General features: G+C 45.8%; 1 protein-coding gene across 1 annotated transcript in view; it reads left to right on the plus strand.

The window, feature by feature from the left end:
• Nucleotides 1–596: 596 nt before the first annotated feature.
• LOC135912935 (uncharacterized) overlaps nt 597–15,904 on the plus strand; it is a 42,695-nt gene continuing 27,387 nt past the window's right edge. The window contains exons 1-5 of the mRNA XM_070523789.1: nt 597–712; nt 1,653–1,682; nt 1,899–1,928; nt 6,554–6,660; nt 14,367–14,495. The gene's annotated coding sequence lies outside the window, so the exon portion shown is untranslated. The remainder of the gene's footprint in view (nt 713–1,652; nt 1,683–1,898; nt 1,929–6,553; nt 6,661–14,366; nt 14,496–15,904) is intronic.

Genomic DNA, 15,904 nt, shown 5'->3' on the forward strand with positions numbered 1-15,904 from the left:
GTTTTACCTCTGTCATCTCCAAATCTGTAATAATCAGATTACAAGTTGTAGGGCCCGAAGAAGAGGGATTTGAACGTCCAATATCATTATTGCAAGGATTGGCGTCTGATCTTTCATGGTTAGTTTGGTGCTCAGGATCAACTGTTTGCGTTGGTACAGGAGCTGGGCAGGTAGTTTGCATCAAATGAGATAAATGACTAGAAACGGCTTGTGAGATACATTCACCAAGGCTCATTGCCAACCTTTCCATAGCTTTCCTTGTTTTCTTCTTTTCACGTCCAACCATGCTGTTTCTATTCAGGTGTGCGGTAAACGAGAGTTTTGGAAACAGTGTCAGGGATTAAGATCATTGCATGGAATCCCCTGTCCTGGTCATCCCCTCAATGTGGGCTGCATTTGGTTTCACTTTGAACCTACCGACGAAACAGTCATCACCATCCCAAAGTAGCAGCGTTTGTCCGTTACATTTAGGTTTATTTTCCAATTTTTTCTTTTCCCAATTGTACTAGTTAGGATCAAGCTGGCGGCAAAAAGAAAAATAATTTTATGCTGTTTCAACGGCGAACGTTTGGCAAAACCATGTCTCGTGGGCACGTGCCAAATTTAAAAGAAACGCAACGACAATAACGAAGACGAAGTGCCAAGAAGCGGAAGCCATTGTTATCGAGTCAGCCAGGCCTGCTACAACCGCCTTTCTTTCCCAGCGAGATGGGTACGTGCTGTTTGCGCAATGTTAGCCGTTTGTCATTCAAGACCCGTTTTTGAAACAGTCCACGCTGTTTTCGGGCACACGTCTCGTATTCGGGGACGCCTCTTCACTGTTGTCACTGGGACTTGGTTGAGGGCGTGCGTTGGCACTTTCGGTTGATTCGTTCTTCATTTCATCGGCGGTTGAGTGGAATTGTGAAGTATCAAGCTGACACTAGGCTATATTTAGAGGCCCTTAAGTGGAAGGTTCCTGATACATTTCGACAAGCTGGGATGGGTCTCTTTAGCCTGCAACGTAAGGATGGCGCGCGCGCAATGAGTCGAATCAGCGTCCTTGAACAAATGTATTTTAGAAGAACTTCTTGTTGGGCGAGCTTGTGCATATTAGCGAACAGTTTTATAACTGCGCGAATGAACGACTCCAGAGAGGGAGCACACTAGGACAGGCGCAGTCCTTGAAGGATACTGCGCCTGTCGTTTTGTGCTCTCTCTCTCCATGGTCGTTTTTTTGCGCAGTTCTAAAACTGGTTGTCATCGGACAACTGCCCACCACCGTAGGGAATAGAACCACCGACTTTGCGTTCAGAAGTGGAACGTGGTTTTCACAGAGCCTCCACCGCAGCAAGTCGACGGCTGTTTTAAGGTAAATCATAATGCTCCCCCCTCCCCCTATAGGAAGTCCTTAAAAAATTGCAAATGTTGTTACCTGGCCTTTTCTTCCGTCGTAAAACACACTGAGTTTTTGAAGAAGCAGGGTTGAAGATTTTCGATGTAACAAAGTTAAATGTAGCCCAAGGGAGGTAAGCTAACAACACACCGTTTCTTTCGAGAGTGTACATAACATGTATATAAAGATTCTGCAAACCACGTTCGCAGAAATTAGGGAAAAAATACATTCCTGTGACACATGTCCTTAACTATTGGCCCCGCCTTTCCGTTCACAGATACCACCTACGCGACTACTGGGTTCACGTGTAAGTAAATCCTTCAATACTTGTAGTGCAACAGTGTTACTACGAGCAACTAGGAATGTAGACTGGGGCAGTGGCGTTTAACTGTAGGGATATTTTATGGTTGCGTGGCGTAGGGCTATACAGTCGCATTCAAACACAGGCTCGACGCAAATCTAGATCTCTTCACTGTGACCAACTGTGCCGCCTCTGTTTTCTCTTTTTTTTTTCAATTTTCAGCTCAATATGGCGGAGCGACCAGTTCGATGTGTAAGTGGCAACAGTGCTGTGTTCATTTCTAAGTTTTTATTGCGGTATCTATATTGCGCGTATTCTGGGCCTCCATATGGAAACTCATGCGAAAGCATAGTGATCGGATCGTACCATTTTTTCATGGTGATATTTGCACATTCCTTAGGTGTTTTCCAGGGCAGAGAATTAGGGATGAAGGTTTCACCTGTTTTTTAATATCTCGCACAAACCAAGGTGCTGATGACACCGAGCTGGCGTCGCGGAATTAGCAGCATTATTCGGAAATTTGAACATCCTTAATGCCGGCAGTTTAATAAGAGCTTCAGGCGCCACCTATTGCTTAGTTTTGAATTCACCACAATCGTTTTTCATTTCGTCAACAAGCGCAGATGCTCCCAAAGCTGCGGCGTCGCGAAGGTGAAGGTGTGTTGGCGTGGCAGCTTGAAAATAGCATCTCTACCGGCTTTCTTGTTTTCATTTTTTAGATTTGTCCAGTCTGTCGTGTCAAACATAAGCTAGGTTTTGTTCCGTTGATTTGACCGACGCTCGGGCACTCTTATAAGTGTATTTAGCCGCGTGTTCTGGTTCCACATCAGCTTTATGTGACCGACTTTACTGAAAGTTGCTTCGATCTGCAAAACACTTTTCATCTTTCAGATTACAACACATGACTGACCTCAATAGAGAGTAAATGGCCAGACTGGTGTCTGGTTCTAAGATTTGTTGAAATAGCGTCTCAATTGAAAAGACCACGGACCCCAATTGTTCTCTCACGTGTCCTTGCGCGTATTTATTTCGACAACAAGTAGGCCACGAACAAAGAGATTTACGAATAGTCTGTTATAAGACAGCTTTCACTTAGAGCTGTTTTTTTTTGCGATGGCAATTATATGGGGACACCAGACGAATTTCTTCCATTGCCGTTGCCGTGAGGTTCTGTATTAAGTCCAAGTGCAACAAAATGGCCGCCACGTGCCGTATGCTCTGTGTGCCAGTGAAAGCGAGCGAGGGTGTGCCGGCGTTCGCGGCGCAACCTTGCGCATGCAGGGGAGGGAAGCTGGGAGGAAGCGCGCTGTCTTCCGTCGCGCTCAAGGCACCGCGAGGAGCGTAGGGAAGGGGAGGAGCGTTGTACTCCGGCAGCCGTACCGCTGTATTTTGAAAGCCATCTGCGACGGGACCGGTGCGCGCTGTGTTTCCGCGGATTAGTTCGCGTCGATGTGAGACGCGGCACGAAGGTCCATTCGCTCGCTGCTGCTGCCTTGCTTCCTCGCTCCGGCGTTTAGAAGCGACTTTCCGTGGTCACCGAGCCAAATTTGATCATGGTTGCTTGAGCGCACGTCACACCATGCCTGTTAATTTAGTTGGTATGCTTCGGTTAAGTTTATACAGCAGATAAAACAGCTATCCTTACTTCGCGTAGCTCTGCACTAATCTGCTATCGCAATAGATGCTTCGCCTTTCGGGCGAAAATGCGACTTGTAATTTTGAACGCCACTAGCACTCCAAGACATTGTCAAGGCCACCGAATAACCCTTATCTTCACCTGTACGCGTCCCAAAGTGGGACTGCGGCCGTGATAGCACTCGCTTACGAGGAAGCGCCAGAGTTTCATCGAAGTTATCTAACCAGACACAGGGGGGTGTATAAAAATGATACGCTTTATTTTACTATCATAGAGCCCATAGTTTAGTGTGCATCCGTAGCATGGGACCCGAGTACCGGAATGCCTAAAGACAAACTAGAAAGGGTTCATAAGCGCTCCGCAAGATTCGTCGCTGGCTATTGTAATTTTTTTTGTTAGAAGCTGTGACATCGTAGTTCATCTCGTCTAGACGCCATTGGCATTGCGTCGGAAGTTGGTTCGCATAAAAGTTTTGTTTCAAATGTACTACCACTGAACATGCGTTGATAAACACAAACATTTGAAAGCACCCCATTATATTTCCAGCAGGAGGGACAACAGTAAAAAAAGATTGTACGTACAAGTGAGGCATTTATTCATTTAAATATTCCTTTTTTCCCTCGCATGATTGCTGAATAGTATGGTTTCTCCCGGGAAATTGTTGGTGTCCCGAGTTTTCTAACGGGCGTTGAAAATGTTCTTTAAAACATTAATTTTTCTTTATCTTCTTTGATAACTTCTTCTATCTTCCTGAGCAATGCCAATCGTTTATAGTATTCGCTATTTCTTATATATTGCAAAATAAGCAAATACCCAAATAAGTAAACACAGCCGTTTAATTGTCTTGGGCGGCTATTGTACACAGGAAAAATTACGCCCCGATGTGAAAGTTTACCATCTCGTGAAGCCTTATTAGGGCGTTAGTTTTTGTTAGTGTGGGTTCTAATCAGCCAAGAACTGAATCAGAGGGTGCCCGCTTCTTGTTTTCGTACACAACAATCGCCACCCGTGTCACCGCGCCGAGCCTAGTGACGTCATGTGCGCGTCGCGATCGGTGATTGGTGGATTGTCTTCGCGTAGCAGTATTATGGTCTGTGCGGGAATGTAATGCGAGAGCTCTTGCAATGTGGGTGCGCCGCAGCGAGCATCTGCATCGGAGAAAAACACCTGCTTTCTTTAGAACTCCACACAGGAGATGATGCAATCGCGGAAGCCCACGAAAAGGCGACCCCCTACGAGTGCAATGACCTCGGAAATGTGCTGAGTACTTTCATCGCACTTCATTCGTTTAGGCATTCGCTCCGCAGTTTAACACATTCTTAATATTTCTTGGATATTACTGAACACTGTAGAAACTTACTTCATGCTTGTATAGTTGGAAGGCCCTTTGTTGCAACTTGCAGGTTTTTTCTTATGGAACGGGTTGTGGGAGCAGGGAGGGCAGCTTGGTCTGTTCAGAGGTCTCCAACTACTCTTTGGTGACGTTGCTCGCAATTTCTGGATCCTTGTGCATGTTTAGAAAATGCCACTCGCAGTAATTTAGTTCAGAGACTCGGAATCGTGTGACGGCAGGACCACCTACTACCCGCCTCTTTGATTGTCTTGTCTCTTGTGAAACAACATGGACAACTATAAACCGGTGGTTCTCCGTTGTCCGTTTCCAGCTGAAAGATTCGGTAAGCTTCTTTTCTAAATTACTTCGCCCGCTGTATTAAAAAGAAAAATGAGAGTGCGTGAGTGCGCGCGTTGAATGTGCAGGATGTCAACAGTGGGAAACACAAGAAAGGGAAGCAGTAGGGTTTTCATATATGGGAAGCTGAAAGACAAGTTTGCATAATCCCTGATAATGACCAAGAAAGACAAGTCAGCACAGAATATAGACGAAAGATGACACAGCCAAGTAGCTAATCAGACAAGCTGCCGCCATTCGCTACATAGCAACAATATTTTGTGTCCGTGCCGGCCAGCGCTGGTGTGACTTCGGCATACGTCTATCTGCAATGTGTAAGCGGGAACTGACTCATTCATATTTATTCGTTTATGGCCACGTTCACGTGCACACTAACTTCCACACACGCTCACCGGCACTAAGTTCACCCTGACGGCCGCTAGCTCACACGACCGCACATAGTCAAATAGAATCGCTCACGTCACCCGCGACAATTTGCGGTCACGAATAGCGCAATTATGGGGAACGGGCCGACGGCCTCGTCAAAATTGTTCTCAAACGGGATGCTTTTTGACAACCACTGGAATACCTTTGTCAAGAGAGGTTGGGGCAATTAGCGAGGCGACGTTCCTTCACCTCTAGGCCGCCGAAATCGGCGCGTACACGCCGGAGACCGGGTCAGTGTGCTATTCCCCAGATCTTGTTTGTGCCTATTGATGTACGTATGTTTCCGACAAAACTACCTTCCGAGGGACCTGAGGTCATCGGTCTCCTGACGCCGGATTGGGGGAGGCGACTGAACGATCACCACGCAGGGCATAAAAAGAGCGACGGACGGCTGGAGTCATCGGCTGCTGCAACTTACTCGTGACCTTATTTCTCCATACTTCTTTGAAACTTGTAATATGTAATATAAACTAGTGCGTAAAACCTCTTGGATATCGGGCCCAGCCCCACGTTCCCTTACTCCTCTACGGATAGGAAATAATATACAACAACCTAGGACCCCCAGTTGCCACAGAAGGTACTCGTTGCTGAAACCCCAAGCATGCTAAACAGTAATATGTTATTCAATTCAAACAGACATTTAGCTAAGAGGTCTAAAATGTAGCCACATTGGAGCAAAGTAGGAAAACATGGAATCCCTTGTGCAGCACAGTCGCTACAGTCATCCTCCATTACGTGCACTTGAAACGCGCTTAAACAAGGCTCCTAAAACAGCGTCAAGCTTCACAAAAATGGCTGCGCTGCTTCTCAGGGCTGAAATTGCTTGACAGATTGCTCGACAAAATAGAAGCCGCGAGTCTCTTGTGGACCGTATGCAGGAGTGTTGGTTGCTTGTAGAGAAACGGAATAGAGTGCATATGCAACGTAGCTCGTAGAAACAGCTTCACTAATGGCGTTTTTTTTCTCTCTTTGTTTCGCAGATGAGGAGTAAGTAAACCAGTATTCACTTCTGTTGCACGCGCCCACTTTTGCGGCAAGCTTTCGGCTGTTTATCTAACATGTTTCTCTCACGGGGTATAACGAGAGGCCTTCATTACGCACCATGTTCAATTCGTGTTCCTCCAGCCCTAAGGGGAACGCCAGCAAGTGGTGCCTGAGTGCAGTCATCGGTGCCCTTCTCGTCTGCATACTGATAGCCGCCGTCTTCTTGGTGGTGATCTTCAGCAGTAAACGTAAGCAGCAACATTTCATTTTATTTCATTTTATTTCCTTAAAGGCCCCATTGAAGGGGTATTACATAAGGGGTGGGTACATACATACATAAAGAAATTGAAGGCCATATTTTTATTACAGGGTAAGATAATTTGTTACGGTGATTAAAAATGTGCTAGGACAGGTTATGACTGTGATTTCGTTGGAAAGGCCGTTCCAGTCTGTTGCTGCACGAAAAAAGAATGAAGACGAAAAAGTGACAGTGCGTGTACGTGGGCGCGCGACTTGTTGCGGGTGACCGGTGCGGCTGGATATGCGTGCCGGGGGGAGAATGTATGGTGCTTTGCCAAGTGAGCTGTAAAAGAACTTGTGAAAAAGACAAAGACTAGCAATGCGGTGGCGAGATGCAAGCAATGATAAGCCAGATTCTGTTTTTAGTGCCGATATACTGATGTTGTAGGAGTACTTAGAATGAATAAATCTTGCAGCTCGATTTTGAAGCGATTCCAGTTGATTGATGAGATATACTTGATGAGGGTTCCAAATGGGGGATGCATATTCTAATTTCGCCCTGACGAGAGAATGATAGGCTAGTAATTTTACATGTTGGGGGCGTGGCGCAAGTGGCGTTTTAAAAACCCTAGTGTTTTGTTAGCAGATGAAATGATGTTCACAATGTGCGTTTCCCAGGTTAAGTCACTGCAAAGGGTTACTCCGAGATATTTGTAGGAAGGAACTAATTCAAGGTTGACGTCAACAATTTGGTACGAGAAAACAAGTGGATTTCTGCGGTGGTGGAAGGAGACAGTCTTACATTTGTTAGCGTTTAGTTCCATTAGCCAAAGGTTACACCATTCCTGTACACTTCGCAGGTCGTTTTGAAGGGACGTGTTATCGGAAACGCTGTTAATTTTACGATAAATTACACAGTCGTCTGCAAACATACGGATGTTATAAGATACATGCATTGGTAGGTCATTAATGTAAATTAGAAATAGTATATAGTGAACCAAGGACTGGCCCTTGGGGTACGCCTGAGGTTACAGGGGTAGAGTTAGATGCTTGATTGTTGACAAAGACTAATTCTGAACGGTTACTTAAGAATTCTTTAATCCATGCTAAGATATTAGTATTCAGATGTAATGCGGCAAGTTTTAGTAGTAGACGCTCATGAGGAACTTTGTCAAAAGCTTTGGCGAAATCTAGGAAGATGGCGTCAGTCTGGGAGTTAGAGTCAAGGTTTACATGCAGGTCGTGAACGACCATAGCTAGCTGCGTTTCGCAGGAAAAACCTTTCCTGAAGCCATGCTGCGCAGGATGAAAAAAATGGTTGGCATCAAGGAAGTCCATGATATGTGTGTAGATGATATGTTCAAGGATTTTGCAGGGTACGCTGGTTAATGAGATGGGGCGATAATTTAATGGAGAGTGTTTGTTGCCTGATTTATGAACTGGAACGACCTTTCCGTGCTTCCAATCTGGAGGCAGCACGCCTGCTGAAACTGACTGTGTAAATAGAAGACAGAGACAGGCTGCACAAATATATTTAGTGTTTTTTAGAAGTTTAGACGTAATGTCGTCCACACCAGCTGCCGATGAAAGTTTGATATTGTCTATGAGGGATGTAATGCCAGATGGAAAAAATGTAATAGGTGGCATGGTACATTGAAAGTTCGCATGAGGAATAGAAAATGACATTTCAGTTTCTTGTGTAAATACTGACGCAAAGGTTGTGTTAATCAAGTGAGCGCATTCAGCGTCGGTTAGGGAATCGCCTGATTCATTTGATAAGGTAATAGTCCGCGGGTCGTGTGGGCTTAAGACTTGCCAGAATTTTTTTGGGTCGTTCTTAAGCATATTCGGCACATCAGAAAAAAAGAATGAACGTTTGGCATGAAGTATGGCTTCCAGGTAGGCAGTTTCAGCGGTTTTGTATTTTTTCCATGCGTCAGGGTTGTTACGAGACTTGGCTGCTCGGAAGAGACGTTTTTTCTTGTTTTCTAATCGCTTCAGTGCTTTATTGAACCAGGGTTGTGCTGAATTGGAATGAATGCTAATTTGGGGAATGTATTTGCCAACTAAGTTGTTTAGTTTCTCTTTGAAAATTTGCCAATTTTCACCCATGGTATGACAAGGAAAGGCACTTGCAAAACTGGGGCAAAATTGCGTTAGTTCATGATTAATTGCTTCATAATTGCCCTTGTCATACAAGCGAATAGTCTTTTTAACAGTCGGGGTGAATACGGGTTTAATTACGAAGTCGACATGAATGACTTTATGGTCACTGATTTCGGGAAGATACGCGATGGATGACACGCTCTCAGGATCACTTGTTAAGACAAGGTCTAAAATATTTTGGCAGTTATCGGTGACACGGGTTGGTTCTGTGAGCACTTGAGATAAGTTAAAGTTGAGGCATGCCTCAAGGAACTCGTTCGATTCCCTTGATGTAGCCGTTGGTGCAGGCTGGCTTGACCAATCGATATTAGGAAAATTAAAGTCTCCAAATAGAATTACATGCATGTTGGGGTGTTTGGTGGTTATTTCACTTAAGATATTATTCAGTTTGAAAGAGAAGTCTGGAGTACTATGAGGAGGCCTATAGCAAACGCCAAGTAAAATTGAATAGGGTGCGGCATGGCATTTAAGCCATAGGATTTCAAGATCAGACATAGTATTCACAGATGTACATGATATATTTTGGTCTACGGCGACAAGTACCCTTCCCCCCCCCCCCCCCTCGTGCCCTTGCGATCGTTTCGGAAGAGTTGAAATTTTGGTAGGTCAGTGAGCACTTCGCTGTCCGTTACGTCTCCTGTAAGCCATGCTTCCGTTAATATTAGAAGGTTACTGCAAGATGACGAAACGAGATTAGAAATAATGTCACGTTTTGGGATGAAGCTCCGTATGTTAGTGAAAATAGCGGAAAGGAACAAGTTTTATTGCGCTGCGGGCCGAGGGTGGGAAGGCACATGCTGATGACCGGGCGATTGCTACGATATTTCCTTAACAGATTCTGTGGAATGGTCGAACACGTATCATTTGGTACCTATATGTAATGTTTTGAAGCGGAGAGAGTAGGACGTTGATTTTGATTTAGCGAAAGCAATAAGGTTTTTACGAGCAATTCTGATGGGTTGAGGGAAATCTTCTCCGACGCTGAAACTGCTTCCCTTAAATTTAGGGCCATTAGAAAGTAGAGACTCTTTAGTTTTGAATTGGTTAAATTTTACGATAAGTGGCCGAGCACGGCCTTCTGTATGGCGTCCAAGGCGATGCGCACGGTCAATATGGTTAGGATCAATGACGAAGTTCAAGTGTTCATTGCAGTGGCGGATGAGGATTTTTTCAAATTCTGCAAATGTTTCTTTCGGGTTAGGATCGGAGATATTATAAAATATTAGATTATTACGGCGTGACCTGTTTTCGTTATCATCCATCTGTGTAGCAAGGCGTGCGATCTGACCTGCCATTTGGGTGGTATCTATTATTATGGTATCAAGGTCAGTTCGTAGTGTTGAAATGGCTTTGTAATGCCTTTCTAAGTCAGTCAGGCGTTTACTTAAATCCGATAGGGTTTTGTCTGTTGTTAGTAGCTTGCTTTTTAGGTCTAGTACTTCGGTAATAAGTTTTGACTGGCCAGAAGCTAGCTTTCCTAATTCAGACATTACGTCTTGAATACCGGGAGGGCCAGGGTTAGTTTCTATATTACCCGACAAAAGCGGCAAAGACCGTATGACATGAACACATTCAATAACAATTGTAGCGCAGCACCATGGGCTCGGTAGCTGTATTAGGAAGTAGTTACTGGATTTTTTCCCGAAACAATGGTACGTTCTACTGACCTGCATGGCGAAATACAGCGGATTAGTGGTCTGCGCTGAAGCACAGCCACCGAGCCCACAGAGCACGGGGGATGACAGGGCCGGCTTTATAGCTGACGTAGGGGACGATGTTGCTGACGATGGTGCGTTCCATGGTGAATGAGGATCCAAAGAAGGTAGCGATGGCGCTGTTTTCCATGATGAATCGGTCGTGGCGGGAGCAGGCAAGGAGGGCATTGCCGCTTAGTAGGCGTTTTCTTTTAGACTAGCGTATATAGGCAAGCAAACACAAGTGCTTTCCTTGCGTGTAGATGTAGCGCGTCGAGCTCAACGCGCATGCGTCGGGCTCGCCTCCTTTAACTGGACTACATATGCTAATCTAACGTACACTAAGGCAAACGAACAGAGGCACACCCGCCGAGCTGTGCGTTGAGGGTTCCTGTTGTCCTGTGCTGCGCGAATCGCTGCTCTTGACATGAGCTACTGTGTCGTACCAACTCGTGCAGTAAACGCTCGTCATAAAAAAGTCATCGGAACACGAAATGTACTACATCTTGATAAGCGGTGTAATGTCCAAATCACATGGGCTCTCAGGAAGCCATAGTTGGGTAGAGGGCACTCCGAGAGTGAGGGAGCTCGTAGAACGCATCTTGAAACGCATCGCGATCGGCAGTTAGGACATTAGTTTGGCGAAATTTGTGATTACGCTCGTTAGCAGCCGCCTTGTCTATCGGTACTCGTCACGTGAAGTATACGTTCATATAGCTTCCACCCCGTTTTGGTGTGGCCGTCGCAGCGGTGTTTGCCTCTCCGAGCGGAAAACGAAACAACGCGAAGAACTACCGTGTGTGCTGCCCCGTGCACCTCGGGAGTGTTTTGCGACTTCGCACTTAGTAATTAGACCGTTTCAGATTAGCGTTTTTCGCCTGGTACGATAAACGCTAGCGCCTTCACAAGGAAGGCACTTCATAAGGAAGGCGCTAAAACCTTAAGGAAGGCGCCGAAAGGCGGGGCGCCCTCTGGTGTCTCGTGCCATACATATCCAAGGCAAGGCAGTCCATTAGCAGCCATGCTTTCCTTTCTATACCGGCGCGTCTCGTTATCCCAACGGATGCCGGAATCGTCCAATGATCTCGGAAATAGGACGTGCTATGGATGCTCTCGTAACTGCATTTTAAGGTCAGTTTAGAGGAAGCGAAAGCTCATTGGAGCTTTCACTAATGAGAAATGGTAACGAGAGCGCAGCCACCGAGGGAATTCACGCTGAAGTGGGAGCCATAAGTGGCCTCCATGTTCGAGTATGCTATTTCTTATTTCAAGCATAACGTGCATTAAGCCAGTTTGGTTGAACTTGTTAAACAACGCACGGTAGCACAGCGCGCCCACACCGCAGAAACCGATAATGCACGGAACATGCGAAGTGAGGCCAACACTATTTCTCTATATACGTACGTAATGCACTTACGTTTGGTTGGAAATGCTTTTGTAAAACTCTCAATTAAGCACAGTCCGTGGCCGATGCGCGTCGCATTATCTGACCCGAAATGCATGGACCTTGGTATGAAAACCAGAAATGTTTGAATAAAGCGATAGTCCGGGTAAAGCGATATTTCTCTAACGCGATTGTAATAGAACATTCGCCTAGTTCAACGTGCGTAGTTAATGTTTACGTAAGCCAAGGAGCAGCGCTGTGAAACATGTCGGCATCTGTGGCTCCCTCTTCAGTGGGAATACACGATGTTGCTACCCTCTGGTTGTCGCTGATCGCCGGATAAGTGTGAATAAATCTTCCACCTCCTCTCGGCTTACTTAGTCGCAAGTCACGAATGAATGGCCCACCCGATTTCCAAGATAGTTCGCGGCTATCCTAGCTTCTACAAGTCTCACGAGACACCTTGGCATGAAAACGCCGCATTGCGCCTAATGAGTGGTTTTTTCTTCAACTACCTTGAAACAACACGTGGGTTTGACAGTTAAAGTAGATATGTTTATTTAAGGCACACCACGACGCCTTGCTTAGCTTTCGTGTTGAATATTCGTAAGGCTGGGTAAACTATTGAGAATCTATTCAGCCATAAACAAAAGAAGTTGAGACTTTGCGCTAGCTTCACAAGGACAATAAAAGACGAAAAATGTAATTACTCGGTGCTACGTTAGTTAATAAGCAGATTTAGAATAGCATACGGAAAGAAAATCGCGGTATTTTCTTATGTAAAAACATAGGATGCACTCTATATCCTCCGTATTTACACGGCGTTCTGCTATTTACGTATGCTATCAGCTAACGAAGGGTATTTGGCGAGGACACCGTGCTTACCGTTTGCATATGCCACGCTCGACGAAGTGGACTCTTCTCATAAAAATGCGAGTGAAATGATTTTCTAGCATATGGTAGTTCTGGCACACGTGCTTATGCACATAAACAATCGGTGAAGCAGCCAAAGATCCTTCGGAGAACACGACATGAGCGAGTGCTATCATTAAATATTTATTTTTATCACAAATGAAATTCGACCTGGTTGCACATCTCGAAGGCACACATGACACAAAAAAGCATCATAGAAAAGTTTTCACAAACTAGAAAAAACGCTAGGAATAACTTGCCGTCGCAGATAAATACTGGATTTCCACCGATAGCGCCGTCTCTTGCCTTCGTTGCAGTGTGACCCATTTATTTATTTACCTATTTATTTATAGCTGCACTCAGGCTATCACGCATCGTTAATGAAAAGCGTTGTAACTTAATTAAATTATAGTGTTTAACGTGCCAAAACCACTTTATGAGGCACGCTATAGAGGACGACTCTGGAAATTTCGAACACCTAGGGTTCTTTAACGTGCAGTAAATCTAAGTACACGGGTGTTTTCGCATTTCGCACCCCATCGATATGCGGCCGCCATGGCCGGAATTCGATCCCGCGACCTCGTGCTCAGCAGCCCAACGCCATAGTCATTGATCAACCACGGCGGGTGAATAGCGTTGTAGCCCTTCGCTTGCTCTCATTTTCATTGAGGCACAATTTTTGGGCAAGTAGCCAAGCCAATCTCCGACATCTTTCGGCAAGATGCTTCTGTTTGAAAGCGACGCATTTGGTGCCAATGGATTGCCTCGGCTTGGACATATGCGATACAAACACCAGAGGGCACTAGGTCCAGTTACGTTCTCTTCGCGCTTGTGTTCCGGTATGGTCAGCTAAGATCCTTCAGATCACGTCAATATTCGGGTCCCGCGAAGTGCTTGCAAGGCTCCTCGTTCGCTATTGCGAATGTGTCCGTTATTACACGCACGGAACTTGACGCGGTGTCCAGCAAGGGTGTAGCAATGTATTGGGTGCGTGAGTATGCGCTTTCAGCGGGAACATCACGGAAAGCGTTTCACAGAGACAGCTGTTACAGCGATAGCTGTTACCGAGATAGCTGTTACAGAGATAGCTGTTTGCAGGGCAGCTGGGGAAATGTCGAGACTTCCTTTACCATGACTACTGAGATGACCCTGCCGGATTCGTAGCTCGAAGGAGGGACGAATTCGAAGCAAAATGACACCGCAATCCCTACTATTTCAGCTTAGTGTACCTAAACCTTTCGAGGTTCGGTTCTTTGTTGTCTTTAACTGGCGGCGGCTCTCAAGAGTTAAGAACACATTGCCGAACGGCAACAAAATGTTGAGCCTGTATTACTACAAACGTTTCTTCGACCAAGTGGTCTCCATGCAGAAAAAGTACGGAGGAGAAAAAAGAAGAACGCTTCGAGGTTTTTAGAACGTTGAACATCTCTCAAAGCTTCATTTATTGAGCGTTTCTCTTGATCACTGTTTATAAGGGTGGCTACGAGTGGTCATTGAGGCTCCTTTGGTGAATGTGAACTTAGAGGTTGGATTTGTTCTCTCGCGGTCGTTATTGCAGCAAAGGGTGATGGAACCGACCACGACGACGATGTGCTAAGAGGCGGCATCGGTGGCAGTGGCGGTAGTGGTGAAGAAGACGTCGTCCATCAGGTCATCTACAGAGCGAAGACACCGTCGACCACAACCGGTAGGCGCATCTTGTCTGCCCCCACTTTCTTCGCACTAGGGTTTTCACGTATCAAAAAATGAAAGAAAACTCGAGAGATTCATTGACGTGGCCATGAACAAGGCAGACAAGCGCGCAGAAAACATGACATAGTCAAGAATGTAGCCGAGCTGTGATTAAGTGATCGGGTACGGAACCTTACCTCACGCGACTCAATGGCGATTTGAGAGAGACCTCCGTTGGATGATTGCGTGTTAAATTTCAGCATTGATGATGACAAAAATATGAAGTGTAACATACTACAGCTTTTGTTTATTTGCCACAAACAATTGTTTTCGCAAAATTGGGATGTTGCACTGTTGCCTCTCTTCCTCTATAGATGAGTGTGCGCGCGCTCGATCACGTGACAGCACACGCTAGGCGCGCGGGGAGAGGGCGCGCATCGCTCGGCCAGCACCACCTAGATAGCACAAGGCCTTTTCACTCCGATCCATGACGTCATGCTACCTGGCCCGACTGCCATAGAATCTAATGGGGATGCTCCCGAGTAGGCAACAGTGATTTTGACGTCACCGCTTTGATCACGCCAGCATTGTCAATAGAAATTTCGGGCCAGGTAGCGTGACGTCATGAATCGGAGTACCCTCGGCTCATCCTCGAAAGCTTCGCCTCGCACCCGTAGCAACGATACGGCGCGCCGTGCTCTCATTCTCCTGCACTTCGATTCTATGCGGGACATCACGGCGACGGCGAAAATTTGCCGCGATTGTCTAAGAGAGAGAGAGAGCAAGAACAGGAAAGGCAGGAAGGTAAACCGAACGAGCATCCGGTTTGCTACCCTACACTGGGGGTGGCAGAAAGGGGAATAGAAAGAGGTAAAGAGAGAGAGTGGGAGCATTGATTGCGCACAATCTAAAACTCCCTTATGAGCGAATGGTGTGCCGTAATTTTACCGCTATCAGCGACAATGCCGGGCCCATACCTTCAATCATAAATGAAGGAAATAAAAAAAGAAAAGAAAGAAAGAAAATGCCGGTTGGCGAAACTGGCATGCTTCTTTTTTTCCATTTGATGCCTCAAATTTCTTACTTAAGCGCAGTAAACCAGAAGGAAGGGGGTTAACCGAAGGGCCCGATTTTTATTACTCATATCATAAGAATCCAACAAACACTGACACCAAGGACAACACTGGGGAAATTACTTGTGCTTGATAAATGAAATATACAAACGATAAATTAATGAAAATAAAAGTGGATGAAAAAACAACCACGACTACTAGGACACTTCTACTAGGACACATGCATACCCAAGAAAGTGAATGGGGAAATGGTGCCGCGGTGGCTCCATTGGTAGAGCACCGCACGCGAAATGCCAAGGTTGTGGTTTCGGTTCCCGCCTGCTACAAGTTGTTTTTTCATCCACTGTAATTT

Source organism: Dermacentor albipictus, chromosome 8 (assembly GCF_038994185.2).
Source record: "Dermacentor albipictus isolate Rhodes 1998 colony chromosome 8, USDA_Dalb.pri_finalv2, whole genome shotgun sequence".
In the NCBI taxonomy this organism is placed as follows: Eukaryota; Metazoa; Arthropoda; class Arachnida; order Ixodida; family Ixodidae; genus Dermacentor; species Dermacentor albipictus.